Source organism: Hyla sarda, chromosome 3 (assembly GCF_029499605.1).
Source record: "Hyla sarda isolate aHylSar1 chromosome 3, aHylSar1.hap1, whole genome shotgun sequence".
Classification (NCBI taxonomy): Eukaryota; Metazoa; Chordata; class Amphibia; order Anura; family Hylidae; genus Hyla; species Hyla sarda.
In genome coordinates, this window is record NC_079191.1 from 322,801,803 (window position 1) to 322,815,424 (window position 13,622).

Consider the following 13,622-nt stretch of genomic DNA (forward strand, 5'->3'; position numbering starts at 1 on the left):
GGAGGGGGAGATGAGGGGCGTGGCTTCTTTCTCCCGTGAAGACCTGCGTCCTCTGCTCTGCCTTCGCTCCACCCAGCTCTAGCTTCGGAAACCTTCGGAGAGCTAAGGGGAGGAGCGGTCTGCACGGGTCGCAAGTTTCCACCTCACACCAGCAGAGCGCATCAAAAGACATCCATAGCGAATTATGGCCACGTGCCCACAGAGGGGGTTCGCCATCACTGGTCTATAGAGTAAAAAGTTCAGGTCTGCAGGCTGGCTGTGGAGTAGAGAGTGCGGTTTGCATTTAAAACTCACATTCGCAAGAAACCAAGTATGATCTCAACTTTTGACGTGTCTGAGCATCATATCAAAAGTTGTTTTAAATGAGAGTAACACTTCAAGATGAAGGTTTTCTTTTACACTACTGAACTATAAAATATGAAATATTAGTTTAATTGAGCTGGTGTATCTGATGGTTATTTTGGAAATAAAAAAAAATAAATAAAGGCAGAAAGAGTCTTGTATTATATATGATTGGAAACCCTTTAAATTTAAAGCAGAAAACCAAACATGCTAAGGTTTTCAAGTGGTGATAGCCTGGAGAGGGATTGATGATATTCTGAAACATTCAGAACCTGCAGGATTTTTACAATTGAAGATACTGTACAAAAATATGGTCTGTTTCTAGCACTCCTTTATTGCACTTTATTCTCCTTTGCTGGGTGTTATCATCCATTTCAGTAGTTCGTAAAGCCATATAGCCTTTTATTCAAAATCAGAAGCTTTTAATTTGTGTTTGTTTCTTTGGCAAAGCCAGATCGCTGGGGGCCATAATAGAGTGCAGGATCCTTCTCTCAAGATCCAAGTCTATGGGGAATTTTTATCAAAAACCTGTGTAGAGGTATAGCAACTTATCAGATTGTTTCTTACATTTTTTTTAAAGCATCTGAAAAAAAAAAAAACTTCAATCTGGTTGCTATGGGCAACTACTGCACTTTTTCTTTACACAGGTTTTGATAAATCTCCCCCTTATGAGCCAGATCAGACAGCCAACCCCTGTACCAATGGCTCCCCATTCTAGTGAACTTAAAGGGGTACTCCGGTGGAAACTTTTTTTTTTTACAAATGAACATGGCATTTTTTCGGCCGAAAACGCTGCTGTAAATCAATGAGAAATCGCAATCCACTTGGCATTTTTCTTTTTAATCCTTATGGTGTTTTTTTCACTCTTTGGGCGTTTTTCATCTCCTTGGCGGTTTTGCAAAATCGCAGCATGTTGAGCCTATGGCGTTTTTTCCCCTGAAAACGCCAAGAAAAATGCCATGTGGGTTTTAACTTTGGCATTTTATCAGGCGGTTTTTATTTTCTTTTGGACTTTAGCAATCCAAAAAAGTGATGGAGATAACTTTTGAAATAACATTTCATAGGGTACCATTAAAAAAAATAATAATAAAGATATAGTAGTGATGGAAAAATTGTATTTAACAAAATGTTTCTTTTTTATAACAAAATTTTAATTAATTTTTAAACAGGGATCAATTTAGGTGGGCGGGTAGGACACTAAAAGTATAGCCGACAATAAGAAAAATGTAGTGTGTGTGTGGTTTTCACTTTTTTCTTTATTTTTTAGATGGTACTACTACTCCCAGCATGGAACACACACAGTTCCATGATGGGAGTAGTAGTTCCTATACTAATTGACAGATCGTCCCAGGTTCCATTGCGATCCTTCTGTATAATTTATAAATGCGGCCGGCCGCCCTTCTATGGTCCCCTGCACTGACGTATATATACACCTATTCATATTTCCCGCAGAGACCTGTGATTGGCCACATGGTTCCAGCTAATCACAACTCTCTGTGGGAAATATTAATAGGTGTATATGAGTCAGTGCAGGGGACCATAGAAGAGTGGCCAACCACATCTATTATACATTATACAGGAGGATCACAGCGGGTGTCAGGAATGACATTCCCTGTGATCTTTCCTTTAAGGGGTACTCTTGTGGAAAACTTTTTTTTTGAACTGGTGTCAGAAAGTTAAACAGATTTGTAAATTACTTCTATTAAAAATCTTAATCCTTTTAGTACTTTTTGGCAGCTGTATGCTACAGAGGAAATTCTTTACTTTTTAAGTTTATTTTTTGTGTTGTCCACAGTGCTCACTGCTGACACCTCTGTCCGTGTCAGGAACTGTCCAGAGCAGCATAGGTTTGCTATGGGGATTTTCTCTTGCTCTGGACAGTTCCTGATACGGGCATCAGGTTTCAGCAAAGAGCACTGTGGACAACACAAAAAATAAATTAAAAAAATAAAGATTTTCCTCTGTAGCAAACAGCTGCTAAAAGGTACTGAAAGGATTATGATTTTTTAATAGAAGTAATTTACAAATCTGTTTAACATTCTGGCACCAGCTCATTTAAAAAAAAAAAAAGTTTTCCACAGGAGTACCCCTTTAACTGCAGGTACTACAGCTCCCAACATGGAGCAGAGTGTGCTCCATGATGGGAGTAGTAGTACCTGCAGTTAAGGACAGATCACAGTGGGTATAACTCCTGACACCTGCTGTGAACGTCCTATCTATTGCAGAGATGCGGAGCGGCTTTCTCCTGCGCTCCACATCTCTGCTCTGTACTCCGGCCAGTGATGTGAATAGAATATCGCTCATTCATATTTTCCTCTGAGAGCAGTGAATGGCTGCCACCATCCGGCCAATACCCATTCTGGGCGGAAAATGAATTAGTGATGTTCTATTCACATCACTGGCCGGCAGGAGTACAGAGCAGAGATGCAAGCGCTGTATAGAGCCGCTCCGCATCTCTGCTATATTATGGACGATCACATTGGGTGTCAGGACTGACACCCGGTGCGATATGTCTATTAGTACAGGTACTACTACTCCCATCATGGAACAGTGTTCCATGCTGGAAGTAGTAATACTACCTAAAAAAAAAGTGAAACACACATAAATACTTTATTAAAAATTAAAGGGGTACACCTGTGGAAAACTTTTTTTTTTTAAATGAACTGGTGCCAGAAAGTTAAACAGATTTGTATATTACTTCTATTAAAAAATCTTAAAGTACTTTTTAGCAGCTGTTTGCTACAGAGGAAAATCTTTATTTTTTTAATTTATTTTTTGTGTTGTCCACAGTGCTCTCTGATGACACCTGATGCCCGTACAGGAACTGTACAGAGCAGGAGAAAATCGCCATAGCAAACCGGACAGAGGTACCAGCAGAGAGCACTGTGAAAAAAAGTTAAGAATTTCCTCTGTAACGTACATTTGCTAAAAAGTTTTTTAATAGAATTAATTTACAAATAGGTTTAACTTTCTGGCACCAGTTAATTTAAAAAAAAAAAATTCCCCTGGCGTACCCCTTAAATAATATTTTTCCCATCTCTACTGCATCCTTTTTTTTTTTTTTTTTCTTTTGGTACCCAACACATTTTGAAAAAACGCCACAGGGGCCAAAAATGCAATTTCAACTGAAATGTAAAAATGCCAAAAAAACGCCAGAAAAAAATGTCAGACACAGGAAATTGCAGTGGTGTTTTTTTCGGTAAAAAAAACGCTGGAAAAAAAACACGCTGGTAAAAAATAAAAGTGGAATTCCAGCCTTATAGTGCTTTGATAACGGGTGTCTGTCAAATCCTCTTTATATATTATAAAGATGTTCTGTCATTCTTTGTATTAGAAGCCTTTTCGTTCGTTCTATATATAATTTATTACATGGGTATCTAATCCCATAGATTACTCCTTTCGCTTTACGATGAATATGGCATTTTATTTCCCTAGTTATTTCTAGATTACTAATAGACAAAGTGGGTTTGATGTTGTTCGTATTGTAGCAAGCTTTACATTTTTGACATGAAAAAAATGCTCTAGTTTTACCCTGTTTTTGTGGTTTTGATTAGCACAATTAGTCTTAGTTGCAGTTTAGAGACTTTTCATTACAACTATTGTTTTAGAAGCTTTTTCTAAAATTGTTTACCTATACCATAGTCTGGTTAACTGTTTACAGTAATCATGAAAATATCATGTGTGATTTGTCGCAAAGCCCTCAATTTGTCTCAAATCTTCACCAGCCCTTACACCAGCATTTGTAAAAAAAAAAGAAAAAGTCACACATTTTGGTGTAACAGGCTAAAAAGTCACAGAATAAGTTGCAGAAAAAGGAACAATACAAAGTGGTGTATTAAAGTATAATTTCAAAAACATGTGTACTAGCACCATATTTATCATATGCCATGCAACCATTTTGTAAATTTGGCACATGTTCACATTACCACACAAATTAAAGGTGTAGAAAAATCATTCATTTTCACCACCCTTGATCAATGCACCCAAAACCTTTAAATGGGCACTGTCAGATACAAAAAAGTTTTGATATGTTTTGCAATTGCTTTCATTAGAACATTTTCAGTATTTCATACTGAAAAAGCCAGTCAAACAACTGCTCCCCTGCCTGCTTGGACACATACTAGTCCTGCTGTGTCCATGCATCATGGACACACTTCCTTGATTGACAGCTGTGAGCACAGGGCTAGACACATAAAAATAGATGTACATAGTCAGGATTAGGTACTGAGTGATATATATAAAAAAATCTAGTTGAATCTGACGGGTACGCTTTAAAGGACATGTCCGGTGTTCACTTTTCTTATTGTATCCGTTTGGGCTGCAAAAAAAAGAAAATAAGCTTTCTCTTACCTGCATACGCTCCCCCGGTGCTCCAGTACAGGTGTTCAGTCCCTGGGCTGTATTCTTCTTACTTCCTGTTAGCCCGGCACGTCACACGGAGCTTCAGCCTATCACGGGCCGAGGCGGGACATTGCTGTGGCCGGTGATAGGTTGAAGCTCCGTGTGACGTGCCAGGCTAACAGGAAGTAAGAAGAATACAGCTCGGGGACCGAACACCTGTACTGAAGCACCGGGGGAGCCTAGGCAGGTAAGAGAAAATTTGTTTTCTTTTATTTTTCAGCCCGGAACGGATAAAATAAGAAAAGTGAGCACCGGACATCTCCTTTAAGTTTTAATCCCTCGTGGATGCAGGGCACACCAGGATGTATAGGTACGTCCTGAGTACTGTCCCGGCTATAAAGCGAACAAACAGGAGCTGCGCTGCTTCGTAGACTGCAGGTCCGGGCTGCTGGGGAGCCACCGGTAATGGCAGACATCAGTGATCCCGCTGATGCATGCCATTAACCTTTTAAATGTTGTGATTGATACTTATCACAGCATCTAAAGTAGTTGCAAGGCTGGGGGGAGGGGAACACATTGGATCACCCATGGCACAATCTTAGGGGCTGATGAGTAAATATGGCAGCCAAAGCTCCACTCACCTGCTCCCGGAAATCTCCTGTGATCTTCTGGTCTGCCTTCTTGCAGACCAGAAAAGTAGAACGCAAATAACACTGATCAGTGCTATGCCTATGCATAGCACTGAACACTAGAAAGTAGTCAAAAGATTTCAATAAGTAGTCTCTTGTGGAGACTAAAAGTGTAAAAAAAAGTTTTAATAAAAGTCCCTCCTAAATAAAATAAAAAATTACTCTCTTTTCCAATTTTAGAAAAAAAAAAAGTAAACATAAAATAAATCAACCTATTTGGTATCACCATGTGCAGAAATTTCCAAACTATTAAAATATAATGTTAATGATCCCATATGGTGAACAGCGTAAACGTAAAAAAGAGATAACAAAGTAATTCTGTCTTGGGGTCACTTCACATCCCTGAAAAAAGGAGTGGAAGTGGCACTGATAAAAACTACAGATCTCGTGCAAAATAAATAAACCCTCATACAGCCCATACAACAAAATAACAAGAAAGTTATAGGGAGCCAGATTAGTCAAATTTAAAACATACTTCATTTGTTAAAAAAGTTAGTTTTTTTTAAAAGTAGTATAACCGTGTAATGATGGGTAGAATTTTAATCTTATTGACCCACAGAATAAAGATGACATGTACATTAGTGGTACATTAGTGGTACGGTCACACATGCCATATTTTACTGTGTATTTGCAGCTGCATATTTTTCTACCCATTGAAGTAAAAAATAGCAGAAAATATGCAGCAAAATACAGCATTTGTGTCCTGTGTCCCCCAGGCCAAAATGGGTTGTGTCCTTAAAGAGGCACTGTCATTGTTAAAAACTTTTTATATATTGCAGGATTCATTATAATATGACATTTCACAATATACACCTGTTAAAAAAAAAAAATTTCACCTGAAATTCAAGCTCAAAAAAGCCGCCACTAGGGGTCGCCTGTCTTTTAGCCAGACAGACTAGTCTAGATTTTACAACAAACTGGATACCGGCCGTAAAGCATACCGGTATCCAGTATAGGAGATTTCTATTATGTATGCAAAACTACAGATAAAGGATGTGTGGACATGCTGGGGGTGTAGTTTTAAAACAGCTGGAGGCAACACTGCTCTAACAAAGTTATTTACAAACATTGCAGCTTCAGTTGATACTAAACTACAACTCCCAGCATGCTGAAATAGTCAAAGCTTTCTCGGAGTCCTGAATGATAAAGAAGTTGATCAGACATTCAGGAGTCTGTGAAAGATGAATGACACACATAGTGACAGCTATGCTGATTAGCATCCAGCTTTACTAGGAGAAGATAAAACAGATAGAACATGTATTCATAAAACTGCTGTACTTTTATCTAAAAAATCCTTGCACTAATTCTATAAAGATCTATTCTTATATTTATACATTTTATCCTGTTATGAATTCACCATATTGTCTTCTGATTACTTCAGGCAAGCTCCAAGTATCTTCCTCTGACACATGACACAGCATAAAACCAGAAAGGAAAGGGTTACAGAGTAGAGAGTTCTGATTGGCTGACTGCCCAGGCTTGCTCCTGTGAGGGAGACAGACTGACACGCCCCCTCCAGCCTGCACAATGAAAAAGTAACTCACCAGCAGATAAATGCTTACATCTCTGGATATATAGGTCCGAGACACATAAAAATTATATGCACATGATCAGGATTGGGTCCTGAGTAACATATCACTTTTTTTCTTTTTTTTGCACTATGACAGGTACGCTTTAAGGAGTTGAAATCAGAAAATATGTGTTATATGGTCCCTACTGTCTATTCTAAAACCGTGCCTAACAAATTATTGGAAAAAAATCCTCAGTACTCTCAGATGTCCATGGTAAACATTTGTGTTTGTAAACTTAAATATCTGCAAATCTACTAAATGCTTAAAAAAAGAATGTGTGCAAAATGTTTTGTGTTACAGACAGACCTCACCCTGTTTTGGGAAAAGTAGATTGTGTGGCTGAGACGAGCTGGCCTCAGTTTTCCCGTGCAGATCATTTAACTCATCTGGCTGTGATCTTCAGCACTTGGAAGCCGATTTTACCCTGAGGCCAGGAGTATTAAATGTGATTTCTTTTTCCAAGTGCATATATCATTTTAAATGCAAAGTTTAGACTTGCCTGAGCATTTCACCTTTACTGCTTTAACAAGGTTGTGTTTTTTTTTGTTTTGTTTTTTCGAAATGAAATGAACTGACCTTGGTGGCAGCGTTTTAACTCGGGCTTGGCCTGAGTCATTGTAATGTGGAACAGGTTCCTAATGATGCTTCATTTTATAACCAGGGCATAAACCATATGAAATGGTAGACTGGATGAGGTTGGTTCTGTAGTCTTCAAAAATAATATCTTATTCACTACCTATGTGAAATGCTTACCTAATATTTCCTAATATACTTTGAATATTGGATTCATTCCCTCAGACCTTAAATATGATCAATAGCTGCAGGCTAACTGCATTGTCTAATTGGAGTTGAAGGTAATCTGAACCTTCTTTTTTCCCAGCAGAAGCTCAAACTGCAACTTGTTCTAACCGCAGTTTTGTTTGTTCAGATGACTATAAGCACACGCCCCCTATTACAGCGAGAAGAGAATCATTATAACATGGTGGGAGCTCAGACAACAATTAAAGTGAGAGCTAAGAGTGCATTTACATCATGTTTTTACATAAGTTGCTATGTCATTTTTTATGTAAAAACCTCAAGCAGCCTTGTAGAAAAACGTATTCATTGACATCCCATACAGAAACATAGACTACCTTGTTTCCCCGAAAATAAACCCTACCCCGAAAGTAAGCCCTAGCAGTATTTTCAGGGTGGGCTGCAACTGTGGCCGCCAGTAATGCCCGCAGTACCCGACCCCCGCCCTCCTTTGGCTGGTCCCATATCTCAGTGTTTTCCAACCACTGTGCCTCCAGCTGTGGCCAAACTACAACTCCCAGCATGCCCAGACATGCTAGGAGTTGTAGTTTGGCCACAGCTGGAGGCACCCTGGTTGGGAAACACTGCCATATCTAACTATCTATCCTACAATACCGTACGGAAGCTGCAGCGGGACCTACTTCTGTTGCTTAGCAACCGGGGCAGGGACGCTGTCACTTTAAAACGTCGGCGCGTATGCACGGCCAACGTCACGGACGTGTCCCTGCCCCCGGCTGCTAAGCAACAGAAGGAGGTCCCGCCGCCGCCGAGAGCTGCAGCTTCCGTACGCTATGAAGGTGTAAGGTATGGTAGTTTATTATGGCAGAGGGGTGGGGGGGCACTGTAGGAGTGTGGAGGACGACGGGGGAAGGGGTGGATGGGGGGCTGTAGCAGTGTGGAGGATGGGGGGGGCTGTAGCAGTATGGAGGATGGGGGTCTGTAGCAGTGTGGAGAATGGGGGGGCTGTAGCAGTGTGGAGGATGGGGGGCTGTGGGAGGATGGGGGGCTGTAGCAGTGTGGTAGATGGGGGGGTGCGGCATCCTCCACACTGCTACAGCCCCCCATCCTCCACACTGCTACAGCCCCCTGAAAGGTTCGTACGTGCACAATAGTTACGAATCAGCAATTGAGAAAACAAGAAGTACGGTACGGGCCTTGCGGTTACAAAAGGCAGAATTAAAATATATCATACAAGATTACAGATCTATATTATTTTATCAAGACCCTTGTATCCTTCACCCCCCATCCTCCACGCTGCTACAGCCCCCATCCTCCACACTGCTACAGCCCCCCATCCTCCCACAGCCCCCCATCCTCCACACTCCTGCAGCCCCCCCATAAATAAATAAGCCCTACCTTGAAAATAAGCCCTAGTGTGTTTTTTGGAACTAAAATTAATATAAGACCCGGGCTTATTTTCGGAGAAACACGGTACTAGATGTATCCGGTTGTGTACATTTTTGTTCTTGTACGTTTTTCCTTCGCACAAAATCATGGTCTACCACGGTTTTGAGCACAGGTCTATCCGATTTTGGGTTCTTTCATGATGTTATAAAGACGGATATGGTTTTTATAACATTGTACTCAATGCAAAACACATTAAGCATTAAAATACAGTTGTGTCGGCTTTTTGTTTCCCGTTTAGGAAAACCATATGTAAAAACATGATGTGAATGGAGCCTAAGCTGAAAGAAATTTGTATATGAATTAAGGAAAAGGCTTACACTACGGAATTTCCAAGCAGAATTTCGCTTGGAAATTCGGGTGCAGCAGAGTCCCATTGCTGGCATTAGGATTCCACTGCACAGTGTACACTGCAGAGTTGGACATTGAAGTAATATTTTATTTTTTGCTTTGGTTTTGCTTATGTGTGATATATTTAGATTATCATCATGGGGGGGGGGGGGTGATAAATTTGGCTCACAAAAGAAAAAAACAACAAATCGCTTTAGAACAGCTTTTGTATGATTCCTTCTCTCCTTCCTTCTTTTCTGTACAAGTGACAGTTACGACTTTTTGTGCGACTTCTTAAAAGTGCCTTTTCTCCAAAGGCAGTTTGTAAGCCAGATCTAACCTGACTTAGGTTTGCGACATTTTGGAGTAGTTTACGACTTTTTTAATTCCTCTGTGTGACATTCGCACTCCATAAATTCATGACCACTGCAAAGCAAAAACTGAAAGATGCTTAGGTAAGGCTGTTTGGTACTTTCTGCGTACCCACAAAAGTTGCAAAAAATGCTAAGACACACATGCAACATTTAGTGCGCCCGGCGTAAGCAAAAAAAAAATCCCTAAATGCAATGATAAATCTTCCCTTTATGCAGGGGGGGGGATGGGTGCGGGGGGTGGTGTGCATGCAGAGTGGTTGGGGTTTTCAGGGGTCAGTGGGAGGCTTTCCTAAGAGAAGGCAGAGATGGTTTCCTAAGAGAAGGTAGGTTTTGGGGATCTGCAGGAGCTGCTGGGTCTTGAACCTAAATCAGACCCAGGTCAGCTCAAAGATATATATATATATATATATATATATATATATATATATATATACAGACAAAGAATAAGTCAGCCAGCACTTTAGTTGATACCAAACTATTATATGGACCTGGCCTACAGGTGCACGCCACTAGGCTAGATATACAGCAACAGAAGAATGCAGCAGCACACTGCCAGCACAAGGATATAGGTGCAACATGAATATGCAGTTAAAACATGGAGAGCTATACAGCTATGGTGTAATAGATGCAAATGTGAAACTATGAAATAGTGAGGCACTTAGCTCGCAAATTTGTCTCCGCCGGCGGTCAAATAGCTTGGACCGTCCCACCGCGATAAGGTAGCCTCCTGGGACGGACCCTACACTGTGAATATGCCTCTGTGTGAACAGTTCAGTAAGCATGGCAGGATCTGGAACATCCAAGCCACCTTATATACACACCTGATAGAGGTGGGTGGGGTGCAAGGCCAACATGGAGGTAGCCACTCCCCCGTATGTGCAATACAGACAAAGAATAAGTCAGCCAGCACTTTAGTTGATGCCAAACTATTATATGGACCTGGCCTACAGGTGCACGCCACTAGGCTAGATATACAGCAACAGAAGAATGCAGTAGCAGCACACTGCCAGCACAAGGATATAGGTGCAACATGAATATGCAGTTAAAACATGGAGAGCTATACAGCTATGGTGTAATAGATGCAAATGTGAAACTATGAAATAGTGAGGCACTTAGCTCGCATCTATTACACCATAGCTGTATAGCTCTCCATGTTTTAACTGCATATTCATGTTGCACCTATATCCTTGTGCTGGCAGTGTGCTGCTACTGCATTCTTCTGTTGCTATATATATATATATATATATATATATATATATATATATATATATTGTAAAGGTCTAAAAAATAAAACAAAGTATATAAGAAGATAAAATAGGGACAAAAACCTATTTAAATAAACGAATGAGAAGACACTATAATGTTTTAAATCTGCATGTACTAAAAAAAATCTAAAAAATGTTCTGGTTAATCTGTTAGACATTAATGTAATAATATGAAATTGTCACAAACTACAAGAACCCATGGTTACTATATCAATAAAAGAGATGATTTGAGATGAGTAAATAAAATTGTATTTTATTTATTTATTCATGTATGCATTCATTCATAAACAGTGCCACCCTTGTTGATGACCTTTATAGGTATTGCAGATCAGTCTAATTCAAATGAAAATGACAGAGGTATAATTTTAGACACAGCCTATTAATGTGTGACATTTTTTTCTGCTTGGGGATAGTTGGGGAGATTTATAAAAACCTGTGCAGAAAAAAAGTCAACTAGTTGCCCATAGCAACCAATCAGATCGCTTCTTTCATTTTTGAAAAGGCCTCTGAAAAATGAATGAAGCAATCTGATTGGTTGCTATGGGCAACTGGTCAACTTTTCCTCTACACAGGTTTTGAGGAATCTCCCCCATTATTCCAATTTTGTTAAATGATCACGAACCTTCCATTAAATATTGCATAAATAAATGGCACAAGGAATAGAATAATTTCATTAAAAATAAATCATCATTAAAAGCCTGAATCCTAATTTAACATTTTTTTCATAATAGGTCATGCTGGCAACATGGACCATCTGTGAAATTTCCAGTAATTGTGGAAAATTTTCAGATATGCACCTCCTATTGCAGGTTTAAAGCGAATAGATAATTATTCTCAAACCCATCAGAAAGTGAGAGAAAGGTAAGAGATTAAAAGTGTTCCACGTTTAATTATAAAATTAACATACAGTTTACATTTGTGTAAAGTAGTGTAATTTTAAATACAATATTATACTATTCTGTCAAAAGGGATTTAAACAATTATAACCGTATGCCTATAAAGTTCTGCCTTTGACTTCTGTTATACAAAATGTGATGCATCTATGTTGTTCTGAATAACCAAAAAGCCTAGCAGACTAAATTTTGCAGTTCTGTAATAACTAGACCAGCTAAATGTAAAATGCATTCGGGATGATAATGATAATCATTACTATTGTTATTAGACGTCTTTCGCATTGGTACTGCACTTCTGCTAAAGTAAAGCAGATGTTTTTCCTTGATTCTGCAGTTGTGTAAGGAAGTTTTCCTGTGTAAGGAAGAGGCAAGAACACATTTCAATTTTGGTGAATGTGTAAACTCCTATTTATGGTCTGCTCAATGCCATCTTTATACCCAGATCAGTAGTGATAAGACCTGTTGGTCCCCATTAGTCTCTCCTTTCCATCCTCCCAGGTGAGATATCTGCACAGGAGCGACTAGACTAGCAATTGTAATAGTAATAGTAAAATGCCCTCTTCCCTCCTGAAATGATTTGCAGCTTTTATGTCCCTTCAACATTATGTCCCTTCCCTTGTTATCTGAAAAGAAATACAATATTATTTGGAGACTGGTTAAAATTTAAGAGTCTGCGGCCTTCCAGACTTGACTGGCTAATCTTCCCCTGTCTTTAGTGAAGTCAATTGGAGTCTGCCTGTAGGCAATGTTTACTATTCCCCTTACCAGTACCATGCCATATGTTCAGCTCTTCCACCTTGCTATAGCCTCCAGACATTCCTCTGCCCTGCACTGTTGCATACTGTGACAGTTTCTGACATGTCCCATAGGGCCACATGTGTGCTCAAGCCTCCCCTTATTGAGCCAGTGAACTCTCCTGATTTATGTCCCCTTTTAATCCCTGCCAGGCACCACCTATATGAGAGCACTTCTTCCTTCCTGTAGTGCCTGAGCAATATTGTAGTATTTACAAGTGAATGTGAATGGGCCCTTAATCCTGATCTGCATGTCTAATCTAAACCTCGTATACTGACCCAGCTTCTGTCTGATCCCTTATATGTGCTTGATTCTTCAGTGTATGACCCGGACGGTTAACCATGCCTAAACTCTCACACCACCTAGCTGCATCTGAGTGTCAGAACCTATAGGGTTAAAAGGTTCTGAGAGGTTCTTTGTTTTTGTTTTTTTGTTTTTTTGCCGTATTACACCCGGTTGTCTGGACTGGTCAGCTGACCTTGATTGGGGCACCTGTTCTGCCTTCACATAAGCTGGCAGTCTACTCCCAATCCCTGCCTGCTAAAGAGCTCAGTTTGTACTCCTAGCTAGCTTTATCCTGTTTCTGTTATATCTGGCATTTTGACCCTTTGGCTCCGCTCTTTGACTCTTTGTTTGGTATTAACGTTTTTGTACTTTGACAACTATTGGTTTTGACGCGGATAGTGGATTTTGATTTATTGTGTGTGTTAGTTTTGCTTCTCTTAGTCTGTCTTCTCCCTACTGTACCTTGACCTGTGTCTGTATTATTGTATTTTATTATTTTGACAGTTGACTCCCCTCACTTGTCTAGGGATAGACTGTC